At 46.1% G+C, this 18,859-nt stretch overlaps 1 protein-coding gene across 1 annotated transcript in view; it reads left to right on the top strand.

The window, feature by feature from the left end:
- The window catches only part of STIM2 (stromal interaction molecule 2), a 904,595-nt gene that overhangs the window by 829,212 nt on the left and 56,524 nt on the right, over positions 1 to 18,859 (top strand). The window lies entirely within an intron of this gene.

Here is an 18,859-nt window from a genome sequence, read left to right as displayed (position 1 = left end):
AAGAAGGAACAATTTTGTTAGTGACCAACCGGTGTGAGATACCTGCAGGCACTCTCACAATTATTCCCCTGGGATCTTCTGCTCAGGTGCCCAGGGAAGGGCCTTTGCTTTTGGATCCCGACCCTGGGGGTGGACTAACGAGGGAGGATCACCTCGGTGGAGAATCCTTGGGTATTGAGGAGAGGGTGCTGGAAGGCGAGACATGATATCCCTCTTTTTTTGACACTGACATATCCTATAAAGTCTGAGGGAGGGTAGGTTATTGTTGTTTATATCCTAAATTTCCTCTTGAATTTTCACCAATTACTGAGAGGAGGAAGAAGCCTCCAAGAGTAATGTAGATTTCCTATAGGATACACCACTATAGTACTGGGCCAAAGAGGAGGGATCCTGACGAATACAGGACTGAAGGTCAGAAATGTCACTGTAATTGGTCTAAGTGGAGTCCGGCAAACCTGGCAAATGTGTCACACCTGAAACCCCTTGATAGGGTGCTGGTGTATAAAAGGTGGAGTACATGTGAGCAAGAGGGGAGAGAAGCAGGAAGGCCAGCCCAACCAGCGATGCGCCAAGGGAGAAGAAGGGAACACCTAGACGCTGAAGGACTGCAGGGTGATGCAGGGTGTAAATACATGGCGAGGGAGCTGTGTCTCCTCGGAGCCAGTGGAAGCGGGAGAAGGGAACCGTGGAGAGTGTTGGTCCCTTTGTGTTGGCAGAACAGTGCTTGTTCCCCTAAGTGAAGAAAGCATCCGAGGGGTATCTGAGGGGCAGGCGGTGAGACCCTGACCTCAGAATGCAGACGATGGAAAGGAAGCAACCAACAACACGACCAGTGAGTTTCAGAGAATGCAAGAAACCCAGTGCGCTTATGGAAGTTGATGAGCCACATTGTATCGGAGTGGTCACATGTAATCAGCAGGTTCTCGAAAGACTCTGATTAAAGAGGAATGAGGAAACAAACTAAGGCAGTGAAATATAATGGATTGTCCAGAAACGAAGTACCCGAGTGGTCACTTATGAGAAGTATTACGTGTTCAAAAGTCTCTGAGGAATTGAGGACAATTAGAAAGCCGCAAAATCAACCAATGTTACAGAAAAGAGATTATGAAGGCTCTGAGTGAGCTGCTGAGGGGAGCAGTCGTATTGGTAAAACTGAAGGCTGCTGAGGGGAGTAGTGAAGTGTGAGCAAAATATCGTACTGGCAAACTAAAGCTGCCTAAATAAGGAAAAGGGCTATCAGTGAAAGCCGACCAAGTAGAAATTGATTAGGATGTTAGAAGAGGTGACAAGGAAGATCTCTTAATAACCAATGAACTTTTGAATTGTACATTAATTGTGAACCAACACAAATCAAGATGATACAAAGTTTGGGAGAGGGCCACTGGTCGTGTGACCTGTGATAGGTGGACTGTACAGTCTATCAACTGCGCCTAGTCCAGAAGCCCCAACTAAATCTTAGAGAACTGTGAAAACTTGGGGAAGGGAATCCTAAGCTCCTGATGAATGTTTAGAGACTGCTTTTGTGAAACAATATTTTGAGCTTGGGGAAAGGATTCCCAAACTCCTTTTGCAACACTGTGAACCCAGATGAACATTGTATACTGAAATCAAGTGTGCTTCGAAAGGGAATCCAAGTCCTGGTGGAGGATCTGAGACCTACAACATTGAGAACTATATCCTGAACTTGGGGAAAGCAGCCAGAAGCAGCTTGAGCCTTTATTTTGGACACCAAGTTAATTTTGAACAGCCCTACACTACATTTAGTATTAGATGTGAGGGCAAGCAGAGGATTTGACACAGACTTACTTTTGATTTGAATTTATGGACATGACTTTCCTTAGGTAGGGAGAATCTGACAATAGTTACAGGGTAAATTAGGCATTACACCATCCTGATAATAAATACAAATGATGTTGTTGAATTTGAGATCTTTTGACTGTCTCATTTCTTGATACCATGCCTGTATATCACCAGGCTGCTTCAATATAACATAACTGTTATATTTTCCTCGTTGGCACATACAACTTTAAGAAGACCTCTAAATACTGGAAACCAAAACATCTGTTTCCATCTCAAGTATGCTATTCTCTTGTATTACAGGTTGCTGTTCAGTTCTTAATAGAGCTGATCTTTTTTGGTGCAGCATGGAGGTCCTTGTCATAGGGTCACCATCCCCCTTTGCATACACATTTCTTCTAATATCACTGTGTCCTAGCAACTTTCAATTACATTTAACCCCAGCCGCTACACTAGTATTATAGATGGGCCTAAAGCTGCATGCACTCATTCATGCACATAATTGTCCATGGGTCAGGTCTCCCTTCTAGGTCCATATGGGTTTATGAGGCATAGCTAGTGAGACCATCTAGAGCAATCAATCAAACCTCTGTGTCTCCCTTTCTACTTTAATGTACAACTTGATGTCGTCAACAAAGGATTGAAAGGCAAAGTCCCTTTCTGTAATCATGGCCAGTATATAGCAAAGACAATGTGACAGTAGTCACGTAGTTCATTTTAGTGGAATACATATTTTTCTAATGTACGATTCATTTGTTTATTGCCATTTCAATGAGAATATTTTGGCTATTTATTTTTCTAGGACCTATAACAAATACAGCAAGTAGTTATTTTTGTGAGAAGAGTTTAGAAATCTTTTCTGAATGAAAAATCAATGTTACCTGTTGCAGCAAAGATTCTTTGAGAAACATTTGTTGGCTGGAGGCTTGTATTATTTTGACATTTGTTTGTCAAATTAATGTGTAACTGAGCATGTTTGTGCTAATTTTGTAAGATCACAATGTTAGTTATTTCTCCGAGATCATTCCATGGAACCACATGATTGCGGACATCAGTAGGTTTGTCTAACCCATTTCTCTAATGGAAATTGTGAATCCAATTTTGATAAACACTTTGTATTAGCTCTACCCTGATTTTCATTGGTTTGTCAAGGTAGTTCCCTGCAAGAACTATTGACATGGCACACATTCATTGCTGGCTCAGTAACTTTCTCTAGAATGCACATATAGTTATATTGTCTTCAAATGACCATGTCCGTCAATTCGGGTCCACGTGTTAGTGTTATTCTACCTCCAGCGGCTCCATTTAAAAGATCCATATTTAGATTACCTTATTCTTATTGCAGAACATGGATGTCAATTTCATTCAGAAATGACTTACAAAAACAAATTTACAGACAGCGAAAACATTCCCACGAAGGATGCCCGTACAATAGCATAACGCTGAGAATCAGTTTGATGGTGTCAAATTGTAGATCTATACTAGGTATAAAACAAAACAAACAGAAACAAAATGTTTATTTATTAACATGTGACTTACAAAGGTAACATAAGGGGACAAATGCTTCAAACTAAAGAGGAGTAGTAATTTAATATACAAAATTACATTATTAATCGTCACTGGAGACAGTTGTGGGGTCAGGTAGTGAGGATGCGGGAGAGGTCACAGGAAGATCCTTCTTGAGGAAGTAAGTTAAAGATCCACAGTTGGAGTGGCTTCGATTGTTATGGGCAGCGGGTTCTAGTGGAGTGGGGCGAGTAGGATCAAAGCGCATAAGCAAGAGGAGGCACAATGAGGTTCTGGGAAGGTGAGGTTGAGTGTAGGAAGACCGGAGGGAGCAAGATGGTGATTAAATTGAGATATAATCAGGCAGGGTAATGAGGGGCAAGACCATTGGCAGCTTTGTAGACTAGGAGAAGGAACTTTAAAAAAGAGTGGTTGTGCATAGAGAGCCAACCAGCATTTTGTCGGTAGTTAGAAGTGGGGAATGATCTGAGTAGGCTGTGGAGAGTGCAGGTAGCAAATTTGAAGACTTTTTCTAGAGGGAGGAATGGGTAGAAAGGGAGGCCAAGGAGTAGCCTCGAGCAGTAGTCCTGTTTGCTGAGCACAGGAGTGGGGATTAGCATTTTGGTAGAGTGGTTAGTAAGAAAAGGATGACCTTTCTGAATGCTGGGTAGTTTAATATTAGCAGTAAAAACAGCACTAGTGAATGCAATTTTAGAGTCCTAGGCTGCTATCAAAGAGGACCCCAAGATTGTGAGCCTGAGGTGAGAGAGCAAGAAGTTCAAGCGGCAAGGGGATGGAGGGAACGGATGGATTGGAAGCTGGAGAAAGATTACTTCTGTTTTCAAAGAGGTCAGTATGTGGCAGCAAAGAGCCATTCTGTGACAAATTGCAATGAGACAGTTTGTAGTCTGTTCTGAGATGGCTGGGGTGAAGGAGAGAAGTATTTGCGTGTCATCAGCAAAAAGGTGATAGTGAAAGCCAAAGAGTGAGATCAGTCTTCCTAGGGCAGAGGTATAGAGGGTGAAGAGCAAAGGCCTATACTAAAGACTGATCCTTGGGGGATGGTGACAGGGAGCAGGGTGGGGGGGCAAAGGTTTGTGAGTGCCAAGAGATTTTAAAGGAGGCATTCCAGGCAAGAATAGATTTGGGAAACCTGAAGTCCTGGAAAGTGAAGAGTGTTTGACAGTGTCAAAAGCTGCAGAATGGTTAAGGGTAGAACAGAGTTCGGAGTGATGAGCATTAGAGAGAAGGTTGGAGACATGCACAAGTACAGTCTTGGTGGAGTGTTTACTGTAAAAAAGCAGATTGAAGTGGATCTCGAAGGCCATTGTCCTCAAGGTTCTTAGTGATCCGGTTGATGACCACCTGCTCAAGGACTTTTGAATAATAGGGAAGGAGCAAAACTGACTGATAGTTTGCTGGGACATTTGGGTCAGCAGAGGGATTCTTCAATAGGCGTAAGACCGTTGCAGATTTGAAGGTAGCAGGGTAGAGTCCAGCGGGGGGAGAGGGGTTGAAAGGCTCAGAGGGACAAGGGCAAGTGATTGAGACAAAGTATTAGATCAATTTTGGGAGCAAAAGGGTTAATAGGAGCGCAATAAGGGTTGGCTACTGCAAAGGATTGGTGCTAATTCAATAAGACAGGCAGGGGAGAAGTAGTCAAGCATAGGAGAGATATGGGGAGAGTTGGTGGACAGAAGAAGGGTTGGGGAGAGAGAGGGAGAGGAGCTGTGAGTGTGTCACATTTTTGGGAGAATTTAGAGGAAAAGTAGTGAGCAAAGTAATTAGCAGAAAAGGAGGCGGCGAGGGATATAGGCTTGGGAGGTGTGAGCAAAGATTGGAGGGTAGGTGGAAGTTTGCGCGGTGAGTGCAAAGGGAGGGAATTAGGTTTGTGAAGGAGGACTTGACAAGTGCATCAGTTAAGGGGAGCAAGGGAATCTTTTAGACTACGAATAGTCAAGGCGTCAGTAATTTACACTAGCGCCGTAGTTCACAACGCATGTTTGTTTTGTGGGTCTGAATTTCAGATGTGATCCAAGGCTGAGGACAGGGACGGGAAGTTGTGAATGAGCGAGCAGGATAGTAATGGCCAAATGAAATCATAAGTGGATAGTCGGAGAAAGCATGAACAATGGAAGATGCATAAATAGGGGATGGAGATAGGGGAGGTCCTCACAGCATCAAGGTAAGGGGCGAGAGAGTCCTGCCTGAATTTCCTCTTAGTTATTGAAGAGGGTAGATGAGGAGTAGAAGGTGGATTGACCAAGATGATAAAGTGAACAATTGAGTGATCAGAGGATGAGGGGTCAATGGAGAGTTCGGTGAAGGAGGACGAATTAGAGGGAAGAACAAGGCCAAGAGAGTTCCATCAGAGTGAATAGGCTGACCATTTAGGGAGTAGAGGGAGTCGTCCGATAACAGGGATTTAAGTTCAAAGCTGTTGGCTTCAGAGACCGTGTTAATTTTCAAGGACCTCAGCATGACAATGGGGATATTAGTAGGAGGTACCTCAAGGAGAGAAGGGTCAGATCAGTGAAGGAAGAGTTGAGAGAACCAGGGTGGGGTCAACAGAGACCCATAACAGTGAGAGGATTAGGAGGGCAGAGTTGAATAGTGGAATATTCAAAAGAGGAAGAGTTGATGTATTTGTATTTATTAGGTTTATATAGCGCTTTAATCCAAAGCACTTTACAATATAACAGGATACAAGAATAATGAAAGAAGTATATTTACAATCATGAAACAAACCAATGAAGAACAATTTACCTAGGTGGAAGAAGGTGAGGGGAGGGATGAGGAGTAAGGGAAAATAGGATTTAGTCAAGGGGAAAGATGAAGTTTCAAGGGGGATAGGAGGAGGGATAAAGGGAAAGGAGAGGGTAGGAAGGTGGGTAGGAGGGAAAATAGGGAAGTAGGAGAGGAGTGAAGGTAGGGAAGGAGGTCGGGGGAATGGGTAAGAGATTTCAGGGAGGTGCGGAAGGAGGAGTAGGTGGGGATGGAGCGGATAGAGAGAGGTAGAGTTCAAATGTAGCGGGTCCAAGAGCTGAAAGGAACGGAAACGCGAAGAGGCGATGGGGATGGGGGGGGGGGACAGTGAGTAAGAAGAGATCAGCAGAGCAGAGAGAACGGGAGGGAGTGTAAAATGAGAGGCGAGACGAAAGATAGGAGGGGGCGAGGTCATGGAGAGATTTGAAAACAAGACAGAGGAATTGGAATTTAAGTTGGGAGTGAAAGGGAAGCCAGTCAAGGAGAGCGAGGAGGAAATGGAGTCGCGAGGACCAAGGAGACAAAGGGTACAGATAGAGGAGTGGTAGAGGGATTTGAGGGGAGCTAGATGAGAGGCAGGGAGTCCAAAAAGAAGAGAAGAGCAGTAGAAGAGACGAGAGAAGCGATTAAGAGTTTAGAGGCATGGAAGGTGAGGGGGGGTGCGGATCTTGCGAATATTGGAGAGATGGCAGCGACAGTCGCGAGAGGTGAGAGAAATATGGTGGGAAAAGGAGAGGGAGGAGTCAAAGTGGAGACCTAGATTGCGAGCAAGAGCAGAGATGGGGAGATTGGAAGGGGGAAGACGATGGAAGGGGGGAGGAGTACGTGTGTTAGAAGGAAAGAAAAGGATTTCAGTCTTGTCAGTGTTGAGGAAGAGAAAGTGGGATGACATCCAGTTTTTGATAGCCGTAAGGCAGGAAGATAAGTTGAGATGGAGGTCAGGAGTGAAAGAAGAGGAGAGGAAAAGCTGGGTGTCATCTGCGTAGACATGGTGAGAGATACCGAATGAAGAGATAGCAGGGGCAAGAAGGGAGTTATAAAGTGAAAAAAGAAAAGGGCCGAGTACAGAGCCTTGAGGTACACCACAGTCCAAGATGATGTTGGAGGAGGAGGTGTGGCCGCCCAGGAGACAGCAAAGGAACTATTGGAGAGGTAAGAGGAGAGCCAATTGAGGACAGAGCCTTTGAAGCCAAAGGAAGAAAGAGTATTGAGGAGTAAGGGGTGATCAACGGTATAAAAGGCAGCAGAAAGGTCGAGGAGGATAAGGACAGAGGATTGCTTAGCGTAGCGAGCGGTAAGGAGGGAATTGAGAACATAAGTGAGAGCAGTCTCAGTGGAGTGTTTAGGGCAGAATCCAGATTGAGAGGGGGAAGGAGAGAATGAGTGGATACAAAAGCTGAGAGCTGAGGCGTTCTCGAAGCTTAGAGAGGAATGGAAGGAGCGAGATTGGATGAAAGTTGGAAGCAGAAGAGGTTTAGCAGAAGGTTTCTTCAGGATGGGGATGATAGTAGCATGTTTGAAGGCTGAAGGAAAGGTAGCGGAGGCGAGACAAATGTTGAAGAAGGTGGTTAAGTAGGGAATGAGGAGAGGGTAAATCTTAGGAATAAGGAGGGTGGGAAGGACAGGCAAAGGGAAACACTGGATGGAGTGACAGAGAAGTGAGACATGCAAGCAGAAGGGGGAGAGAGAAGAGGGAGGAGGGGAATTGGAAGGGGAGAGGAGGATGTTTTGGCATAGGGAGAGAATTTTGCGAGGGTGTGAGGCTAGAGTAGAAGGAACGTTTGGCTGAGTTGAGGGAAGAGCCATAAAGAGAGTGATATGAGAAATAGGTTTGGTTTAGCCAGAGAGCAGGATTTGAGCCAGCGTTGATCAAGGCGACAGAGGAGACTACGCATGGACAGAAGGTGAGGGGAAAGCCAAGGTTGAGAAGGTTTGCGCGACAAGAGCAGAAGGAGGTAGGGTGGTAGAGCTACAATGTTGGCCATGAAGGGGGGGATACAGGTTTCTGTGATGGCAAGAAGTGAAATGTGAGGGTGATGAGAGTCGAAGTGGTCAATGATGTAGGAACGCTACTTGCAGGGGGATTATACATTCCAGAGGCCAAGTTAGAGTGACAGGAGGTGGGGGTGTGAAGCAGGTTTTGTGCAGGTTTTGTGCAGTAAGCAAGGGGGATAGATGAGGTTGGAGATCCTTGGTGCATGTGCAGGATGAAGAAGGAAGATGGGAAGGCTGGAGGCTGATGCTGAAGTTGCACCAAATTGACACTGAAGGCTTTTCGAGAAGGGGAGGAGAAAAATGAGTAGAATGAGTAGAATGAGTAATGGAGTAAAATTAAGATGAATGACGGAGGGTGGAAGAATTAGACAATTGAAGATAATGAAGAAAGAGTGCCGTCCAAGAGAAAGAGGTAGGAGTTGGTGGGTAAGCAGAAAGGGGAAGGGTAGGTGGATGAATGACTGTGGCTGACTGAGTTGAAGCAAGTGTAAGTTTTGAGTTGGGCTTCAATGGGGCTGTAAGTAACCAAATGACAGATAACGGATGTTGGTCCTTTGCGGTAAGAGGAGCTCTGCTGTGGATGGTCAATGGGTGGAAGGATCCCCATCGGTGGAGGCAGAAGTTGGGGATGGGTGAATTTGGTGAATTGCTGGCTTGAGCAAAGCCAAGACCAGAATCTGGCTCTAGTCCTTTTCCAGCCCCTTTCCATCTCCAACGGGCCGAACAGTTATCTGATCTTTGCTGCTTTTGTTCCTTAGCTGCAATCGCCCAGGGAATACTGACTAAGGGATGGCTTTGAAGGAACGCCCTTCTATGCTCACGCCAGAATAAACGCAACCCACTAGGGAAAAAAGATCCAGAGATGGCTTGTACAGAGAATACATTTTTATCGCACAAAAGGCAAAGGTGCAAGCAGAGGACTCTGGTGCTTGGACGTTCTGTAAAGAGTCAGCATAAACAGCGTCATCGATTGCCTCGTCACATATAGTCGGAACTCGCAAGACTGGTTGGTTGGGCCCTATGCATGGGCCTGCTCATAGGGGATGCCAGGCTATTATTGGCTGCAGCCTTGTCTGCTTGTCTCTTCTCACATGGGATCAGATGGGCTCATCTTTCTAAGCACCGAAGGTTACGCGTTTCACATGTTGGCATTCTATGGTTACTTTTACTACGATAACACTACTACATCATTATGGAAAGCACCTGGGAAACTTGGGGACTGTCCGGGGCGGGGTATGGGGCACGGCCATGCTGACTCACACATTCTGTGCTCAGTTCATATCGCACTCTATGCACCCAAGGCTTCCACCCTCGTTTTGAACTATAATTTATTTCTCCCTGTACCTCGTACTACAAAGGATGTATTTATGGGATAAAGTGAAATGGTCATGTTCAGACAGATCTTTCATGGCCATAAGTTTTATTGTCAGTGGCTGGAGATCGGCCACTATTGTGGAATTCAGGGGTTCTTGGACTGGGTCAGTGGGGGTGCTGTTACGCCTGGCAGGCTGGGTGAGGGTCAGAGGTCTGCTGTTGGCCTGGCTGTGATGAATGCACACCGCAAGGAGCCTGGTGCAGTCTGGCCTTGCTGGGTGCATTAACATCTGGCATAATAAGTAATTGCAACAGTTGAGGAACAAAGGGAAGTTTCTGTGAGCATTTGCAGCGCATGTGCATCTGCCTTCATTGGGGCCTGTTCATGTTTCTCCGCCAGGCCTACGTTTACTGCGCAGCCATGCAAGACTGAATGTGTCTACCGTAACTATAAAATGGCGTCTTGTTATGTGCGCGCTCTGAGTCTGTGCATCTACGTTCCCTGTGATATTGTACTTGTGCCGGGTTTCTTAGCACAGCCCTCACCCAACCCCCCTGGTACAGTGCACGTCTACCTATGGGCCTCTCCTCACTCTACAACGCCCAGGGGGATGGGAAAGGCTCATCTCCTTCCCAACATTCGCCCCTTTTGTTGCTTCTACAGTAACAAATTCCTCTGCATAGTTGTGCTTGTTTTCCCTTCTCACCGCAGCCTCATATCGGGGCGTTCCCTTTATTGACATCCATGCCCTACATACGTTCCTGCAAGCTCTCCCCTGCTCGTGCATACTCCTCAGGTGTACATGTCATATGAATGCAGCCCGTCCCCCGCTAAATCTGCCCACACTTTTTTATAGGTTTCAGGGTAAAGGGGGGGGGGGGGTTTAATGGTGTGGTACTAACTGTCTGCCTCGTCTCCGTAGGATATGTGGACCATGTGGGGGACAGGGGTACTCAGTCTGCACTTCTATCTCCTTTGTATTATGAGCTACTTTTGAACCACCAGTTGACACCATCATCATTGTGCTATTAGGCACAACACCAGAGTCCCAATTGGCACGTGCAGAAAATTACTAGGATAAACACGATGATGGGCACCAACATCTTCACCAGTGCTCCAGCCAGGACGGGTCCCACCTGAAGGCCAGCGCAAACCAGTCCTCCTCTTGAATCCCAGTTTCTTTCTGCATTGTGATCCCTAGATCGTGCACTGCAGCAATGACATGTGGTCCCATTTTCTGCATCTTCAGAAGGCACGAATGTGCAACATGAACTCCCGTTCTTTTTGTACACACCTCCTTCGATTGTTATCGGCATATCTAGAATGTATCGGTTCTGCATTGGCATCAGTCTTAGTGCACACAATTTGACCCTTAGGACGTGAAACCCTTGCTCAGTGTCATTCTCCAACTTAACCTGTTCCCATCGCACATTTTTGTTTTGGAGCTATTTGACATTAGCTCATGCTTGAACACCAGGTAGCAATAGTGATGCAAAAAAATGTCTCTGCTGAGGTGAATAGCTTCTATTATTCTGGTATTTCTTCAAGCAGTTTCGGTGAGTCTTTAGATAGATAGTTTGATGATCTCCCTTTCCTCTGCTGCTGGCTCCTTCCCAGGGAGGATGAGAAAGTCTGGTGGTGGCAGCGTGTTTTGTTCTGTGATCATTGGAGTCACTGTCAGTTCTTCGTCGGTTAGTGGCCCCCTTTCAGGTGTTCTTCTGGGACTACTGATAGGGCTGAGTGTAGCATAGCTAGCGAACACTAACCCCTCCAGGAAGTTGGGAGGTGCAAGTATGCTTATTGGCCACACAACCAATAGTAGTCCATCAGTGCTGCTTTGCCGCTCTTTAGATCTCAAATTAACAATGTCCTGTTGCATTGCTTGTTGGAGCCGACAAAGACAGTTCCTTCGCTGAAAAAGTCCAACTCGTATTTCTTTTCTTGCTGCACTTTTGCTGGTTTCTCAATTTCTGCAATCCATGTCAGTCTTATAACGTGCTCTGTCCATATCTGTGCGCACATTCATGTAACGAGGGCCACAGTTTTTTCTCTGAACCCAAAGAGGCTTTCAGCTCGGCGAGGAGGGTCGTTTCCTGCCACTTCCTGGTGAAATTCCTTGCTCTCTCGATCACCAAATATGGTTGCTTCGGACAGTTGGTGTTTTTGAGACTGTTTTTGGATTTCTGGGCATCTGGATCGACAATGCACGTTGTGTGCCGGAAAGGTGCCTTTGAGCATACATAGCGCAAGATGGATTTGGCATTGTCTCTATAATCAGTACTTCTTGTGGTACTAGAAATGTGGGTGCCCCAATGCGTGCAGTGTCAACGAGCATACATAGTAACTACTGTTGGTTGTTAGTCTACCCACTACACTCATGTCAGAGTACCAGCTATTCGAGTGCTTGGGATGACGGATATCTTCAACCGCATTCAAGCCTAGGCCATGGTATGCATCATATTTGAGCCTACATGCTTGTCTTTTCATCCGGTCATCGCGCAATATATACCTCCTTGGTGATATACTCCCGCTAGTGCTATTACTACTATCTGTGTTACAAAAGAGGTTTTTAAGAGTGGGAAGTAGTATTTCAAACATTTTACTTGTGCATACAGTCATACGGGCGCTGGTGTTACTACTTGCTTGGGACATGTTATACATATATACAGTTATGTTTGACAGTTTAGTTACATTGAGAGGTGTGCTTTTGTTCAGGGTCCAGTTCTCCCTCTTTTAGATGGCTCACCCAGATAAAAGACGACCCCCCAATGTATTCCCAACAATAACACGAGGAAGGTGAACAAAATGGGCGTAAAATGTAGGCTGCATTGATACATTCTAGTAGAAATAATGACATTTATATTGTTGACGTTGAACGATGCATTTTCTTTCACCTATAATGGGAATGAAAACGGGTATGGAAAAAGGAGTAGTAGGGGGAGGGGGATCAGGGGAGGTAGTGGAAAGGGGAAAAAAGAGGGAAAGGGAGAGCGAGAGTTTGTTTTAATTTACAGAGCTTATGCTTTTAGCAGCAGTGCATGTTTGGTGTCTTTGCACATGCACCCATTTTGACAGCGTTAAGCTTCGTAAGGTAAGGTAGACTGGTCATGTGAACTTTAGGGTACTGATGAGGAATTCGGTGCTGCCCTTCGAATGTCTGAAAGGTCTATCCAATATCGTAGTCCTTTCACATGTACTGCGAGAGGGGTGGAAAACAACACTTCATAGGGCCTATGGAACCTGGGATTGGTCCACGTGTGCACAGAACTGCTGCATCCTCAAGTGGAACTGTTTTGTTTTGGGTGTGGGCGAGGTGGTGCGATTTGTCATATATGTGCGATTTGTAATATATTTGATTGCACGTGTTAAGTTTGTCAGGTATTCCTTGAACTCCTCTCAGAGAACTGTTGCAGCTCTGCTGATTCCCACCACACAGGGGATTTAGGCGTGTGCATTCACCTATCTGTCACTATCTCATGTGGTGAGAGATGGTGGTCCTTACTTGGCTGATTGCGCAAGTTGAACAGGGCCTGGAGCAAACAATGCACCCAGTTCTTTACGGTGTAGCAGAGTTTGGAGAACTTGCTTTTAAGAAGGCCGTTGATTTGTTCTACAACATCATTGGCTTGGGGGTGATGAATTGAACACATGCAGTGCTTTATTCCTATCAATGTTGTGATTTCCTTGAAGAGCACATTGAAAAGGTGGGTGATATTATCGGATCTTAAAATATCACACACCCCTCACCAGGGGAACACTTTGCACACAAGGAATTATCTGGCAGATATGGCACCTGGGCGGGCCAGGGGCTGGCCTCAAACCACTGCGAAAATGGACACACCATTGGAATGAGATACCGAGCCCTGTTGCATGGTATGGTAATGTTTATTTGTAAAGCACCTATACACAAAGAATGTGTTTCAAAGCGCTTAAGGCGGGAGGGAACAAGGGTAAAAAACAACCGTCATTCAGAGCCTTTGAATTTCTGAAATATACACGTCTGCACAGGCAGAGCAAGTGAATATAATACAATTAACAGTGCAGATAACAGCAAATAGGTTTGACAATTCTGCTGTTTTTCCAAGTGCATTGTGTCTGAAATGTGTGTGGAGAAGGAGAGAGTAGAGTCGAAGATGACCCACAAGTTTTTATTGCCTCACAGGTGGTGGGTGAGGGCGCAGGGCCAAGGGAGGCCTGCCAGAGTGAGAGTGAAAACCAGGAGTAGGAGTCCCAATGTGAACAATCTCAGTCTTACTGTCATTGAGGCAGAGGTCGTTTGCAGCACACCATGACTGAATTGCAGACAGTCACATATGAGCGAGATAGAATAGGTGGCTCAGGGTAGCCTGAAGGAGTTGTGTGTCATCCGCATAACACTGGATGTTAGAGATGAAAGTGGTAATTGCACTTTCCGGGGCAGCCATGTAGACATTGAAGAACCAGTGGGATAGGTTGAAACCCTGGGTAATGCCGCAGATTGAAAATGTGATCGGAGAGAGAAAGGACCCAAGTTCCACCTAGGATGGGTGATCGGAAAGGAAGGAGGTTAACTACACCAGAGCCTGACCTGCGATTCCCAGGCTGTCATGGAGACGTGTGATCAGGATGTTGTGGTTTACCGTGTCAAAGGCATAGGAGAGGTCAAGAAGATTGACAGAGGGAGTGTTAGTGTCAATAATTGAGAGCAGGTCTTCACGGGTGTTCAGAAGAGCGGTTTCCGTGCCTCTGGATGTTCTAAAGCAAGACTAATGGTTGTGGAGGCAACCAGCGGGTTCAGTGTGGAGGGTGAGCTGAGAGGTAGCCAACTCCTCCGGGAGTTTGCCCAGGAAAGGGGTGATAGAGATTGGGCGGTAGTTTGCCAGAAAGGAGGTGTCGGCACAGGGTTTCTTAAGCATAGGGTGAACAATGGAGTGCTTAAGAGAAGTAGGGAAAACTCCAGTGGCAAAAAAGAGATTGCAGAGCTCAGCTAAGGCTGGAGCGAGAGAGTCAATGTTGTCCTTGATGGTTTTGAAGGGGCTGGGGTCCACCTGTTTGAATGAGGCCTTCATAGAACGGACTTGTCTGGGGATCTCATCAGGTGTGGTGGGGGTGAGAGAAGAGAGGGGAAGTGGTGGAGGCGCCAAGGGCATCTCTTTCCTATATCTGCGTAACCAATATGGTGCTCGCGGACCGGCCCAATGGGGCGGGCCAAGGTAGCTCATAACATACAGAGAGTCATTCCATTGCTAAACACTTGGCATGTAGTGCATTGTATGACCATTGTTGAGAGGTGTTCTTGGAGATTTGGTATGAACAGATCCTCCTGTGAGTCTACTGCAATGTGTTGATTTGAACTGTGGGAGGGGTAGTATAGTTGTTTGAAGGCAGTGTGTAGCAGTTCCATGGGCATTACTGCCTTCCCTGTACATTGCTGTCTCCATAGGTGATCAGTCTGTGATTGTGCACACCCGCGCCTGAGCCAAATGTCCTTCTCTTCCTGTGGGATTCTACATTGGAGCTCTACTATTTGTGCTATGGGCAGTGCTGTGTTATGGGTCTTTCTTTGCTTGTGTGGAAGTGGTAGTAATAACCTATTCGTCAGGGATGGGTACTGTGAGGTACGCTGCAACTTGGGCTGCCGCATCTGTGACCGCGTTTCCCAACAAGACTTCATCAGTGTTATTGGTATGGGCAGCGTATTTCATGGCAGCCATTACAGATGGTTCTGTCAGGGCAGAAATCAGGGCATTTAATAGCCCTGCATGATGTATGGGGGTACATCTGCTCATCGGAAGTCCCTTCTCCTCCAGTGCGAGAGACCAGTGTGCACTCCTGTGGTGAGGTATGCTGAGTCTGAATAAATGGTTATGTTACATTCCTTTGATGCTCAAAGCACTTCTATCAGCAATACAAGCTCTGCTGCTTGTGCTGGGTAATGTATGGGTGGTCTTTTCATTACTAGTGTTTCATATTCTCCCGCTTCTAAATGCACCACTGCCTCCCCAGAATGCCTTTGTCCCTTCTCTTGCTCAATTGTTGCTGACCCATCAACAAAGAGCACCTCCCCCTCTCCTAGTGGACTATGCTTTGCTCGGAGTGTGTCATCTTCCTTGCCCTCACAGGTGGCACAATCATGTTGTTGCAAGTCCTCAACTGTGCATGGTTCCGTTAGGAACGTGGCAGGGTTCACTGTTTTGCACCTTACAACATAGACATTTGGGCTTGAGATGATGATGATGATGATCTCGTAGGCCGATGCCCTCTGGGTGGTGAGAGTAGACTTCGACTGTTCCAGGATTACAAATACTGAGCATTCCACGTACAATGTCACTGAACACCCCATTACAATTGTGGAACTTTTATCCATTGCGAAGGCAGCTGCAGCGAGGGCTTGTTCGCACACAAACTGTCCTTGCATCACGGAGTCTAATGTACCGCTATAATAGGCCAGTGGCTTGTGGCTCATTGTGCTCTTCTATGTCAGTTCAGCCGTCATAAGTGTGCCATGTGAAAATATGTAAAATTCCTGCGTGTAATCTGGGGTGGAGAGGAACGGGGCTATGGAAATGACTTCCTTTAGATCATTAAAACTTTGCACCATTTCTGCTGTCCACTCTAGTTTATGGCTGTGTGTTTGTGGTTCTTTGAGGACCTGGAAGAGTGGTCTAGTGTAGGCTGCATGGTCCAGAATCCAATCCCTGCAGTAGTTGCACAACCCCAGGAATTTATGCAGGGCTTTTACTGTAACTGGGTTGCGCGTGGCACGCACTGTTGCTGCTCTCTCCGGTATAATCCTTTTGCCATCTGCTGAAATGAGCTAAAGTACTTCAATCTAGTATTATTGGAGACTGGCCTTATCAGCCTCATAGCCCTTGCAGGTTAGCAGTTGTAGCATGGTGATAGTCTATGTGGCAGTCATGCTTACTTCGACTGCACACTAATAAGTTGTCTACGTATTGGATGACCGTTCTGGGCACATGGATGTTGCCTATGTCTTCGTGTAATAGCATGTTAAATATGCTGGGGCTCTCGCAATATCCTGGGGTCAAAAGAGTGTGCTCGTAGCGCTTCCCGCCATGTGTAAATGCTGTGCGATATTGTGAGTCTGGGTGCCACAGTATTGACAAAAAGGCGTTTCGACCACTGTGAAGTGCGTCGCTTCTTTGGGGATACTGCACAAGATGGAGGCCAGGTTTGGAACTAGAGAAAACTCTTTATGTACTATGTCATTGAGGGGACGGAGATCCTTGATCATTCTCCAACTATCCCCATTGCCTTTTTAACAGGGTATCTGGCCGCGTTGATGGTGCGGTAGAGGGTACTATGATCCCTTGGTGTAGCAGGGCCTGTATTGTGTCTCTTATCCCATCTTCTGCCTCCCTCAAGAGAGGTTACTGTTTTACTCGGACAAATATCGCTCAATTGTTTAGTGTGATTCTCACTGGGGTCACTTCTTTTAGGAGTCCTGCATCGTGCGTTTCAGTTATCCTCGGCGACACAGCTCTCCCGCGGCTACAGGAGAGACTCAAGGTCCGACAGAACGTAGCACGTAGCGATTTACTCGCAATACCAGGCAGAAATCGAATAAAGCCTCGTATTTGACCACACATGACGCAATGCCATAGAGACAAGCCTCACAGGATGACTAGTGACCTTATTTCCTCGCAATGATGGCCAGCTTGAATTTTTGCTACCTAGAACACAGCCTCATTGCTCAATTGAAAACACCATCTCTAGCTTCCAGACTAAGCCTAGCTGAAGCTACTTTCAAACAGAAGCAGAACTCTTCCTGCTCTTACAGACCTGAGAATGTGATTCCAGGACACTTCCCCATGGCAGTTATGCCCGGTGGGGCTTTTCCCCACAGAGCTCTCCAATCCAGAGGCCCAGACAAAGGCTTTCCAACAAGCAGCCGAAACGCCCTTGGACAAAGCCCTGAGCATGCTTGACTGTCCATACCAACTAGAAAGGGGGCCCCTGGCCCTGGCGTAGACCAATGGTTTTGGTCCTCTGTTGAATTTATTTCACTCCCCTGATTTGATTTTTCAGTCCTCATAGTATAGTTAAGCAACTAGCTAGCCTTGCTAAACTTCTGGACCAACTAATTGGTTATTTTTCAACATCTGCCGTAAAATTGTTGAACTTCATTTGTATACAACAAAAATAACTCCATATGTTATCCTTTTCTGCATGCTTCAATATGAATCTGTAGCACTTGAATGATACTAACCCACCAATGATGCGGAAATTGGACAATATATTTTTATATAATCTACAACCTTTTTTGTACATTACATTTCTTGCATTGTATTGATGTCTTATACAAACCATTATTTTAGATTATGACTTGTACTAAAAAAGAAAAAATTGAATAGAACTACTACTAATATAAAAAAGCGTTGCCCTTATATATACTGGATCCATATTCATCTGGTAACCTGACTGTTTACTTGTAAGGATACTTGGCTTACTATTTTAAGCAGTACTTTGAAATAAAGCGAACAAAATAACTTAGGCATTCTAACATAAGTGTAGTGTCAACAACTATATTTGTGGTTGGAGCTCCCATTTTTGTTCCCTATTGTATAATAGCCCTCTTATCCTTCCACATTAGGGGCCATCCCTTCCGTTACAAAGTCCACAACTGTATCGGCAGATATTGTAAGTCGTTTTGGGTAAATGGGAGCGGGGCGACAACACTCTCCTATACTGCACCATAATATCGCAGGGGATGCAAATCTCAAGTATTATTTCCCCATCACTTCATTGTCCTCCAAATGTTCTGCGTCTGTTGGTTCTTTAAGCGATACAGTTGAATCAATGCACAGGACGGTGTGCCATTGGCATCCGTGAATGTCAGTACCTAGGACCACAATTCCTTTTGCTGATATCAACTGCTCCTCCAGATCTAGAGACAGTATAGTGCCTGCCACTAACTCCGGGTACACTACAGGGCAGAAAATGAAGTCAGTTGGCACACTCAGTTTTTGGTGATTTGCGGTACTGCCTGTGCAAGTACTGTTATGCGTAAATGAACATATCTGGGTCTACGGGGTTGCCTCGCGCCACCACGTCATGTGCCATGGCGTGTTGTATCAGGAGCATCGCTCTCATTGAGCACATGCCTGGTTTGGAGCACTTTCCACTTACATCCTCACAGGCTCCATTGTCACCTGTTTCTACGGACACCCGGGTTCTTTTGCCAGCTATGCCCACTTTGGCTACCTTGCCCCCTACTAACCTCACTGCCTCTCTCACAACTGCTCCTTTGGTGCTTGCAACGGTACAGGCTGTCTTGCCTACTCGCACGGCTCCGACAGCCTTATCAGCCTCCACCTCTCTGATGCCCTTGGCACCCACTTTCATTGCATCTGAGGCTCCCTTGCCCCCTGTGGGCCCTCCTACAATGGCTCCCTTGCCTTCTACTACTGTCCTGGCTCCCTTGCCTACACTCCCCTCTCTGACATCGTTGTCCGCCTCGGTACCTCTGCCCCTTCCTAC

Source organism: Ambystoma mexicanum, chromosome 6q (genome assembly GCF_040938575.1).
Source record: "Ambystoma mexicanum isolate Mex_15411 chromosome 6q, UKY_AmexF1_1, whole genome shotgun sequence".
Lineage (NCBI taxonomy): Eukaryota > Metazoa > Chordata > Amphibia > Caudata > Ambystomatidae > Ambystoma > Ambystoma mexicanum.
This window is presented reverse-complemented; position numbering and strand designations above follow the sequence as displayed.